This window comes from Cibotium barometz, chromosome 10 (assembly GCF_041138505.1).
Source record: "Cibotium barometz isolate CiBa-2024 chromosome 10, ASM4113850v1, whole genome shotgun sequence".
Taxonomy (NCBI): Eukaryota; Viridiplantae; Streptophyta; class Polypodiopsida; order Cyatheales; family Cibotiaceae; genus Cibotium; species Cibotium barometz.
This window is the reverse complement of record NC_141055.1, coordinates 42466605-42479134: the sequence shown is the minus strand read 5'-3', so window position 1 is coordinate 42479134 and position 12530 is coordinate 42466605. Positions and strand designations below refer to the sequence as shown.

At 42.1% G+C, this 12530-nt stretch overlaps 1 pseudogene; it reads left to right on the top strand.

The window, feature by feature from the left end:
- Nucleotides 1–6083: 6083 nt before the first annotated feature.
- LOC147634926 (E3 ubiquitin-protein ligase XB3-like) lies at nt 6084–7764 on the top strand (annotated as a pseudogene).
- The last annotated feature ends 4766 nt before the right edge of the window (nt 7765–12530 follow it).

The window sequence follows — 12530 nt, the reverse complement described above, 5'->3', positions numbered from 1 at the left end:
AAAATAAAACAAAAAGTTAGAAAGTATGCTTCATTTTAATATATAAGAAAGAAAGAGGAAAAGTGAAAGAGGAGATATCTGGAAATTGTATCTGGATACCTCCAGTGTGAGCCATGGACTAATCCAAGTGGCTACACTTGCTTTTATCTGCCATTTTGATAGCAAATGGCATAGGTTCCCATCTTCTCAACTCGAGCATGCGACATGTTACGTCTGATAGGATATTGACTCCAGACTCGCTATCTAGCAGAACATCTGCTATATCCACTCTGGCCAACTTGACCTGGATCATTGGGATGGCTTCATCATAAATGGAGGATTCCTTTGGTGGGGTATCTTCCTTCTTAATATTTAGGGCTTCTAGCTGCAAGGGTGGCATTTCCTCTCCCCTGAGGTTTCAAGCGACCCATATTTTTTTAAAAAAAAGGTACCAACGTTTTAGCAAAAATCGACAGCTCCAGTAGGCGGTTTGACGAATTGCTTGAATGGCTTGGAGCATGAGGCTTGTGGCTATGTGTGGCTAAAATCTTGGAGGCTATTGTTAAGCCTGGAGGGAGATCAAGCCCCTCCACTAGCTGAGGGTACAGAAGATAATTGAAAAAGAGGTTTAAAAAACTTAATTATCTAGTAATCCTAATTAGCTAAGTGATTAGCAAGATAATGGGCTCATAAACTTTATGGATTCTAGGCTTGGCTCTGTTAAAATTACAGCAATGTGATGAGCTATGGTGGATCAAATGCTAGAATCAATATCATTAACAAAGAGATTAGATGATAATTAAGACGTGATTAGTAGCAATTAACTGACAGCTTAATGTAGGCATGGATAATAAAAAACTAGCAAATTCTCATTAGGCCAATGCCTCAATTTATAGAGTTTACATCCAAGCATCTAATCCCACTGATTTCTCCTTGATTCACTCCACCTCTTTTGCTTGATTCTCTCCACCTCTCCCAGAATATCTCCACACCTCCTAAATCTCCTCATGCTACCCTTTATTCTCTCCCAGTAGATTTTTCTCACCTTTTCACAGGTTCTCTCACATTTACACATTCTCTTTTACAGCCTCTAGCCAAGGGCTTGTTCCCGCACACACCCTATTCACTTGTATATTTCAACACCTCCCCTCAAGTGAATACTCCTAGCACACTTGGACCCTATACCAAGTTTCCCTCTTACTTGATAGTCCATGAGACCAGTGCCTAGCACACCTCCCCTCAAGTGAACAATCCTAGCACACCTGAACACTATACCAAGTTTCCTTCTTACTTGATAGTCCGCGACCAGTGCCTATTGCAATCAAAAGTTATAGGGATCTGTATCAGATACCTAATGGTTAATTTGAACCCTCAATTGCACCAAAAAATAGTGATTAGCACTGATTAATCACTGATTAGCAAATTAATCCTCTATTTTATGTGCAGAAAACACAGTATGTGGGGAGTCCAGATCTGAAGCCTTAGAGTTCAAATGAGCTCAAATGCTTTCAAGGCCATCAATAGCAATTAGTCTAGTAGAGGATTAAGCTAAGAAGCACAAGATTTGACAAACCCCTAGGGCTGAGAGAAATTAGAGCAATTTGATCTGGAGTAGTAGAGATATCAAATCTTTTTTTAGAAAAAAGGCGCCAGTGATTTTGCGAATCTCGTGAGAGTTGCTTGGCGGTTTGACATGCTGATTCGCTTGGCTGGAGACTAGCTATGTATGCCTAGAAGGGCTTGCCCTAATTGTGCTCCTGGAGGGAGATCAAGCCCCTCCACTAGCTGGGGGTGCAGAGGTTAGTTAAAAAAAGAGGTGAAAATATTAATTAGCTACTAATCCTAATTAGCCAGGTGATTAGCAAGATAATGGGCTCACAAATTGATGGATTCTAGGCTAGGCTCTGATACTATGTTAAAATTACAGCAATGTGATGAGCTATGGTGTATCAAATGCTAGAATCAACATCATTAACAAAGAGATTAGATAATAATTACGATGTGATTAGTGAGCAATTAACTGATAGCTTAATGTAGGCATGGAGAATCAAAAACTAGCAAATTCTCATTAGGCCAATGCCTCAATTTATAGAGTCTACATCCAAGCATCTAATCCCACTGATTTCTCCTTGATTCACTCCACCTCTTTTGCTTGATTCTCTCCACCTCTCCCAGAATATCTCCACACCTCCTAAATCTCCTCATGCTACCCTTTATTCTCTCCCAGTAGATTCTTCTCACCTTTTCACAGGTTCTCTCACATTTACACATTCTCTTTTACAGCCTCTAGCCAAGGGCTTGTTCCCAACACACACCCTATTCATAGCTTCTCTCACATTTACAGATTCTCTTTTACAACCTCTTGCTAAGGGCTTGTTCCTGCACACACCCTATTCACTTGTATATTTCAACACTTTCTTGGGTAATCCACCCGCTTTTGTGCTTCCGCACACACCCTATTCACTTGTATATTTCAACACTTTCTTGGGTAATCCACCCGCTTTGTGCTTTCGCACATTCTTCCAACCTTGTTGTCTCTGCCTCTTTCATTGGCCATTGCATTTTGACTCGTGAAGACACTTTTCCTTCTTCTTCCGAGCTCATCTCCAGAAATCTAAATTGTGATTTTGGTAGACAGATTGCACTTTTCTAGGTGCTTTTTTTGTAGCACCACTTTGGTCTGCTGCTCCTCCACCCAACAAGATGGACTTAGTGTTTTTCCTGCTAGAGGTGACCCCTTTTTGCTTCCCCTTCTTATCCGAGGTCGGTTCTTGCACCGCCTCCGGAGTGTTGGGCTGCATGGATCTAGTCACCGCGCCATGGCTAATGATTCGGCTACCTGTGTCGTTGGCCGCCAAACGAGGAACTATTTGCTCATCTAAAGCTTGGATTTCCATCGTGTTTACTTGCAGGTTCACCAGGTGTGGAAGCATGGGTTCCCTCTATTTTTGCTTTGTGCTTTCTCCATATTTCACACTCCAACTTCTGGTGGCCTTAGGCATAGCAATAGAAGCATGTGAGGACAGGACTTGAGGCACCAACCACTTCCTTGGGTGGAAAGTTTTTGTGTAGGCGGAATTGGGGTTTGCGGTACTGGTCAGGCATAGCCATTGGCTGGGTGGGTTGGACTACAGCGACCATGGGAGGTTAGGGTACCGATCGGAGGACTCTCCTGCCATTGTACTAGTAAGCTTTTGTTGTATATGTGGCCGTCTTGTAGATGGCGCACTAGAGTTCATTCAAGCCGCATTCATTAGCTCCATGTCCATAATTGCGATACTTCACACACCAAATGTCTAACTAGATGGTAGGAATGGGCTTTGCACCTTCACTGGTCAACTAAGCTCTGGCTGCCAGCTAGTTCCTTGGTTGTCTTCCTTGCCTTCTTGCTATTGGACCTAGACTTGCAATCTTCCTCCTCCTCTTCTGATTCCTCACTAGCTATGGAATCATCCTCTTTGTCTAAAGATCCAGATGAGGATTTCTTGGACTTCCTTTTGGACTTTTCTTTGCTTTTGCCAAGGCCTACCAGCACCCACTCTGCTTTGAGAGCTGAGTCTATAAGGTATTCCATGGTGAGGGTACTTAGGTCGACACCAGCGTGACAACGGAGCATTTGAGTTGCTTGCAGAGGCCCTTCATAAAATAAGAATTGAGGATTTCATCTGCAGGCCGGTTAGCTACATCTAACCTACGGCGGATAAGTTTCTGAAACTTTGCAGCATAATCTTCCATCGTCATTTTCCTCTGGTTCATTCTGCACAGCATATCCAAGACATGCACGGATGTCTTATCTTCTATGAAGCATTGAAGGAATGCATCCCAGATGGCATCATAAGTGGGGAAATGGGCATACTCATACTGAGCAACCCAAAGAGCGGCACTCTTTTGGATTGTGAGAAAAAAGGCAACCTTTTTAAGTTGCAAGTCATCGGGCTAGGTACATTAACACGCCAAGCGGTGTCGAATATCACAATGTGAGAATCGACATCATTTGAGGACTTCCCAAAAAATTTGGGATACTTTACATTAATAGCTGGTCACTGCATCATGTTATAGTAGGTGGAGGGAGCAAGGCCGCAGGGGTGGTGGTGGTGGAGGTGGTATGAATAGTGATGGTGAGGTAGGGATAGTAGGGGTGAGTGGTTCTTGTTTTGAGTGGGATGCGAGTTGTTCTGGTTCAAATATAGTGGGTTCATATACATTGGTTCTTCTTCTGAGTGGGATGCAGGTTGTTTTGGTTCAGATACAGTGGGTTGGTCTTCAATGTTAGCGAACAAGAATTGTCGAGCTTGGTTGTGCTCCCAGTAGCACCTTTCATATGTTGACATGAGGGATGGGTTTGAAAACAAGGGGAGGAGATTCAAACACAATGGCAATCAAGCAGCAAACGAAGTGGCAACAACAAGAAACAACAAAAAATATCGTGATCGCTTAATCCCAATTTGGATGTCCAACATCCATTTTGTTTCCATTTAGATGTCCAAAATCCATTTTGTTTCCCATTATGTTTCCATTTGGATGTCCAACATCCATTTTGTTTCCATTTGGATGTCCAATATCCATTACTACATCATTTGGATGTCCAACAACCATTATGTTTCAATTTGGATGTCTAATATACATTTTGTTTCCATTATTTTGTTTCCATTTGGATGTCCAATATCCATTACTACATCATTTGGATGTCCAACAACCATTATGTTTCAATTTGGATGTCTAATATACATTTTGTTTCCATTTGGATGTCCAACATCCATTATGTTTCAATTTGGATGTCTAATATACATTTTGTTTCCATTTGGATGTCCAACATCCATTACTACATCGTTTGGATGTCCAAGTTCTAGCATCTAACTTGGAGTAAAAATGTAAACTATCACACCAACCTGTTTGTAACCATTTGGATGTGGGACATCCAATTTGTTGTAACCCTAACCTCTTGTTCTTTGATGTCACCTATAGTGGTTTCTAAGTTTTTATATCACTCTAGGTTGAGTTTTGGGGTAATTTGGATGTTGAACATCCAAATTGTTACAGAAGTTTACCTCTCTCCAAACTTAACATGAAAAAGTTTCAATGCAAGAAGGCAACTTCTTACAACTACTGAAACACATGCCTTTGATGGTTTGATAAAGCGGGTACCTAGCTCATGTATAGACAAAAGGGCAATGAAAGTAGCTTGTCATGGAGAGCAACATTTACATACATATCATAAACATTCTCATTTGACTTCTTTATATTTTTAATTATTAAAATTTATATTTTTAAGTAATACAACCATTTTTGGTAATTGAACCATTGATAATATATTATATTAGCTTAATTATTATGTTGATGATTTATTGAAATCACATATGGTAATATTAATACGTATATATGAAAATAGTAATACATAGATATTAATTTTAATGAATTATATACATATATTTTTACATATACATATACACATTTTCAATGTGTATAATTTTATCTTTATTAATCTTATATTTCAAAATTTTAGAATTTCATAAATAATTTTAGTATTAAAGGTTAATGTGTAAGTATTAAAGGTTAATATGTATGCACATTCAAACATTTTTAAAGTGTGGCTTCACATATAGCAACTAACATGTTGTACATGGTTAGGCATCCGCACCTTGTTAATCAAGAAATTTATGAGGAAGTTTAATGAACCATCGCATGTCCATACATGCATAGTGTAAACCTTTATGTTTTTCACCTTCATCATTACACTTCCATAGTTCAATTCCACTTTCCGGCAACCACTCACTTGATTTGGGATGCACAAAATCTCCTATTAGGCCTTGTACTACCTTATAGGACCCAAGACCCCTTTCGCCAATGAATGTTTTTTTTGGGAGAGGGACGCTAGTAAATTATAGTTGTGTGTGTGGGGGGGGAGAGGTGGGTGTGTGTATGTGTGGTGTCTCATTTTTGGTTTTTTTTTTTTTAGCAATTTGGATGCTGAACATCCAATTTGCCACAAAAAGTTTACACACCTCTTCCCACAAATAGATTTTGCTCTTTGTAGTGCATGTATTGCACACAAAAAGTTCTGGCGACGCTAGACAGGGCGCAAGACCACCATCATCATCGTCGGCATGGGATTCTTCACAGCTCATCTGCATCTCCACCGTGACCAAGCTACTAGGCCGGATATATTTCACGGACCCCATGTCCAGGGTGCCAGGTACCCTCCCGGCGAGCCTCAACGGCGCGATGAACAGCATTGCGCTGTGCAGGGCATTCTTCGACCAGCTCTTCTTCGGCTGGTTGGGCGACACGATGGGATGCAAGAAGGTGTACGGCATCACGACGGTGCTGTGCTGATGGTGTGCAGCTCTGCTGCGTCAGCGATGTCTTTCGGCTCGAATCCCCACGCTGTCCTCACCACCCTCGGCTTCTTCAGCTTCTCATCTCACCTCACCTCATTGACCACCTCTCTCATCTCACCTCACCTCACCGAGACCAGCCCCCGACCCCCTATCTTCTCTCTCCCCCACTCACACCCACCCCCTCTATCACTCACACCCCCCCTTCTTGCCTTCACCTTGACCCTGACCCCTCCTCTCTCGTGCGCAAACCCCCCCTTCTATCGTGTGTCCCGAACCCACCCCCCCTCTCTCACAGATCATGCCCCTCCTTACCGACTACTCCCACCTTCGCCCTCTCACCCAACCCCCTCTCTCCTTCTCTGTCTTGCGCGCAAACCCCCTCTTTCGCCACCTCACCCCCCTTGCTTCACTCCCCACGGACCCCCCTCTCTCTCTCCCCTCCGCGCCCCGCACCCCCCTCTGTCTCACTGGTGCCACCCCCTCTCTCTGCTCCACCATGGCCAACCTGATGTGATTTTGCAACTTTTGGAGGATGGGGATATGGTGGATGCCTTGAATCATCACAAATATTCACCATTGATGTTTTCTTGCAAGAATGGAAGAGTAGCTTGCATTGAGCTGTTGGTGGAATGGGGAGCTAATGTCCTCACATTTGATGCATCCCGTGGGAGGACTTGCATGCACTACTGTGCAAAAAGTCAGATAACCTTGAATGCTACCCAATTGCCTACCCCAAACTTGGGGCTTTGTACAATTCATCAATGTTTAAGATGGGAGTGGAGCTACCCCTTTTCACCTTGCGACCAGGTCCTGTCATCTAATTGTACTCGACTTGCTACTAAGTAATGGGGCCCTTGTTTGTGCACAATAACAACAAAATCTGGTAGAAGCAGCCTCAGATTTGGGAGCATGCCTTTGCATTTTGCAGCCCAGGGTGGGTCAATTGAATATGTAAAAGAGCTTCTAGCATGGGGTGTAGATAGGTTGCAGAGAAACTCTCAAGGACACACGTCTTTCTTTATCACTATGAAGTATCATAACACATCATTATATTCTGAACCCTTTGACTATAGAGCCCTTGGTATGGCCATCTCCGTGGAATTTCATAAGTAGTCTTAACCCTAAAGAGAAAGTTTTGTTGGAGGCTACCTTGGCACATGCTAATGATGCTTAGGAGAAGAGAATCTTTTCAGTTAATGAGAGCAAAGTAGCTGATGCAGATCATTGTTGCCGGGAAACACCAATGAAGTAGAGGATGATGAAGAGGAGAGAGTTGTGCTACATTTGTTTTGAGCATGCCTGCACAATCGAAGTGCAAGACTGTGAGCACCAAATGTGTGTCGGCTGCACATTGGCCTTGTGTTGTCATAACAAACTCAACCCAACCATGCAAAGCTCTCCTGCTCTAGCATGCCCTTTTTTTGATCGCGCAACATTCAATAGCTGACACGAGACCGACCCAAAGAGGTAGAGGAACAAGGGCTCAGGGGGTTCACCTAAAAATATGTAGGTATAGCACTTGAGTTCAAATGAAGGGGGTTTTTAATTCAAAAATTTATAGAAATATATCTATAGAAGGGGCTTTTTAATAGATTTTGAAAAAACCTATAAGTCTATAAAGAAAAAGGGGTCATTTTATTCATGATGAGAAATTCACAGGGAAGGGGTTTTTTAAATACCCCTTGAACGCATGTGATACATAGGGTTTCTTAGTAGTGTACACCCCGAGAACAAGGGGAGGGAGGTAAACAAGAGAACAAGAAACAAGTGGAGAGTGGAAAGGATGAGGACACTGATTCGAGAAAGGTAACTACTGCAAATAAGGCCAAGAAGCCTACAAGTGGTGGAAGTTGTAGTAGCTTCATGGGATTGGTGAGCAAGGTAATTACTGCAAATAGGGCCAAGAAGTCTGTAGATGGTGGAAATAGCAGTAGCTTCATGGGATTGATGAGCAAAGGCTCGTTTAGGTTTCTTTCATAGGGGCACATGCAGAGTAGTAGATGTAGAATGGCACATAGAAAGCACTTCAGAATAGGGTATCTGTGCTTCTTGCTTCTTAAACATCTTCCTTATAAACCACCTTGATTTTGCTCTCCATTTGATGGAGAACTAGCACCAGCATGAGTCTGAGATGCAGGCACTTCGTGGGAGCATGAGATAGAGCTCTCCACCATATAGAGCTCCATCAGTAACATGAGCTTGAGTTAGTCGATCTTTGTCAGGCAGGCTTCATCCACGAAAGACGACCTTGTAGAGTTCCAGCACCTCCTCAAGCGGCATCTTTCTTTTGGGCCGCCCACACCCCACATCCACCACTGCCGCCGCAGGGGTTGGGGTCGAGGCCTCATCCCACACCACTCAAGATGGTTGATTTTTTCTTCAGTATTTCTATTTTTTCTGTTTGCCTACGAGCATGTACTGGCCATGGCCATGTTTTATTTTGTATCTTTATATGCTTGGACTTCATGCTAGAAGTTTTGCTCGGATGAAGTGGCTAGTGATTATTGTTTAGTTGGTTTGTGCTTCTATTGGTGTAAGAGTAACAATCATGCTGGATGCTTTTCCTGGGTGATGACACTTGTAATACAAATAGAGATTGCTTGTTGGACGTAGTGGTAAATACAAACAGAGATAGCTTGCTGGATGAAGTTGCCCAGGAGCTTAGTTCAATCATTTTTCCTATTCCAAAGCTAGATTGCTGAATGAAGTTACCTAGGAGCTTAGTTGAATCAATGTTCTTATTTGTGTATCTCTCTAGAAGGTTTTACTGGGAAGATAGTTGTATGATGTATGCTTGGGAGCCCGCATGTTGGATGTTTTTCCCGGGTCTAGCTTGCCCGAGAACCACCTGCTTTTTTTATGGCATTCACTGGGATGGTGAATTGAGTAGTATTGGGCAACCTGTGGACAGGAAGCTAGGTCGTCCACACTCCACCAAGAGCAACTCCACTATCAACTCCAACCTCCCGTGGCCACACTCTGACAGCTCTCTCATTATCGGTGCCCTCCGAGATGTCCTACCCATCGGGTCCTCTGACTACCAGTGGCACATACAACGTGCGTGGCCAACTCCAAAGGTACTCATGTAGGCAACACCCCTCTCCCTTTCCCAAGGCAAGGCGAGATCCTCTTTGAGCATCATCTCCCTTTCTTCTCCTGACCGGAAGATCTTTCCTCTACACAACATGATGAAGGTTGTGACTTCACAGAGGAGGACAGCAAGGAGGAGATAAGGGGAGCACTCTCTTGTATCATTCTTTTTTGGCATTTTAATATATAGAGTGTTACGCTCTTGTGGGTTTTTTTTGTCTATTTGTGTGTGTGTGAGGTGATGTGAGTGAGTGGTTACTGGGGGTGTGGTGTGAGTGAGTGGTCTGTGCGGATACTGTAGTGCTAGGAGGTGGTCGGAGAGAGCACAGTAGATGGTGAGGATCATAGGTCTTTTATGTCTAGCCAATGAGGTCAACCCATCCTTGGCCGGTATACTTACCTGAGAGGATCCACACTCCCTTTCCCCCAACCATATTATTTGTGTAAGTAGTCCACCAGTGCCCTTAGCGAGACGAGGACCGACGGAGTTATCCACAATGCCCATTCGGTGTCTGAAGGGAATGAAACTTTGTGAGTGGTGGGTAGTAGCCCCATTGACCAACTCTCATAAAGTTTCACCCCCGTTGGATGTGGTGGTGTGTTGCCACACCCACTCTTTTTTGCATAGAGCCCAAGGGGTCCCCTACACAAGAAAGAGCGGGTGTGGGTACGACATCACACCCATTCAATGGGGCTAAAACTTTTTGAGTGAGTGCAGCACTGCCCCCCCCACTTGCAAAGTTTCACTCCCATCACTGGATGGGTGTGACGGTATCTTGCCACCCCCTCTTTTTTTGCATAGTTCCCAAAGAGTACTCTATGCAAAAAAGAGCGGGTTTGGGTAGGATATCACACCCATTTAGCATCCGCCGATGGGAGTGAAACTTTGCGCGAGTGGGTCCATGGGGCTGCTAACTCCCTACTCACAAAGTTTCACTCCCATTGGATGTTAGATGTGTGTGACGGTGTGTTGCCACCCACTCGTTTTTGCACAGTGCCCAAGGAGCCCCCTATGCAAAAAAGAGCGGGTTTGGATAAGGACATCACACCCATCTAGCATTTGATGGGGGCGAAACTTTGCAAAAAAGTGGGTCCATGGGGCTTCTCCCCCCCACTCGTAAAGTTTCATCCACATCGAATGCCGGATGTGTGTGACGGTGTGTTGCCACTCACTCCTTTTTGTATACTGCCCAAGGGGTCCCCTATGCAAAAAAATCTAGCGGTGAGGGGGATTTCCTTAGGTGGCCTCTATCACCTCCCAAGAGAACCACACTCATAAAGATAAACACTAGATAATTCTTGATCTTAAAAGCACAATGGGATAACAAAACAAAGGCATCAACTTCATACACACACCAAAAAATTAACTCACCAAATCAATGCTCAAAACTAAGTGGAGGTAGACCCAAGCTTGCCTATTAATGGATTAGAGACAAAGTACATGGAGAGGGATATTTATGGTCTATACACTAATCACACATGGATGATTTGCACACACTTAAATGGAATTGGCAAGAACCACATGGAGGAGAAAAAACTATTAAGGCACTAGCACATGGGTTGATAATAAGTAGAGATTTGTAGAGAGCTAGGGTGAGGGAGTGAGAATGGGGAGAAGACTAAAGATTTTATGATGGCATGGGTGTTGGGAAAAAGGAGGTTAACATAAGCTCGAGGGCTAACGAGGAAAGAAGAAAGATGTCTCGTTGGTTGATGGTGATAGATGGCTCCTTTTTATAGGTGGAGGGGGAATCCCTTAGCAAAGATATAAGTGGTGTAAAAGTGGTTTGATGAAGAGGTGTAATTGGATCAGGTCTTAGATACTGCAAGGTCCAAGGTGGTGGAGGAAGATTCCAAGAGATATTATAATTTTTCATTTGAGCCAAGGTTTTCAAAGGTCATATTAAATAGGTGTGGGGTGAAAACATTACAAAGTGGGGAGTGTGATTGTGGGTAAGAGAAGAAGTGGGGAACATATTTGAGTAAGCTGTATAGAATTTTTGCAAGCCACTATTTTGGCTGTAACTTTTTGTGTATAGCTCGAATTCAGAAGCTTCAAAAATCAAAGTTGAAGTTTACGATTTGTTATTTAGAACAATTTTCCATAAACTATAAAGTATTTTGTGAGCTTTGATTGCCTAATTCCGAGTAGAAAATGCTTAAAAATTTGAACCAAATTTGTCTACCACCCTAAAAAAAAGTCTTCTAATCTAATACTTCTCTAATAATCAACACTTAGATAAAATTTTTAATTAACTCTCCTATAATAAATAATTACTGATTCTGTAGACCTACACTTAGTTACTCTAGTAAATGAGCCTTCTTACCTTAGAATAAGACACTCTAAGGTACTACTAAGGATCTCACACTATGAATGGATGCTAGATCACATATTTTCTAACACTCAGTTACTCTAGTAAATGATCTTTTTAACCTTAGCATAAGACACTCTAACACGTTTGCGAGTAAAATAGGTAATTGACCTAGGCTACTTGGAAAGATTCCCTTCCAAATATTGAAAATATATATCTTTTTTGAGTATTGGACATAAATTTACAATTTGATTCTCAAAAAAGATTAAAATTTACTTAAATTAATAAATCAAAACACTACCTTCAAAATATATCAAATTTTTTGTACTTAAATCATCTTTGAAATAACTTTGTTTATATAATGGTTTATTTTTTTATTATTACACAGATAGCAACTTCTAAAGAAACAAAAGTTTGTGTGATGATGTGGTAGGTTTAAGATTTAAAATACTCAAACATACAAGGCAAGCTAGAAAAAGAATTTATTAGTTTCTTTGAAAGAAAATTCAAGTGATATAGTTAGCAAAGAGGGAAGAGGTGGGGGCTGCGCGAATGGGATGGGGAGATAGTGCACTTACCATACTTGATGCATGTAGAAGCCAATTATAACTCTATGAAGGAAAGAGGATGCATAACAGTGTGCATAAATGACAATATAATAAATCTAAAATACCATCCAAATATATATAAGAAGCAAATTTCTTATACTCAGACCAAGAGAATTTAATTCCCGATATCATAATAATTGTTTAATTTGATCTTTATTGTCTACTAGGATGCCAAAAGGGTCATCAATCCTTTACAAATTAAA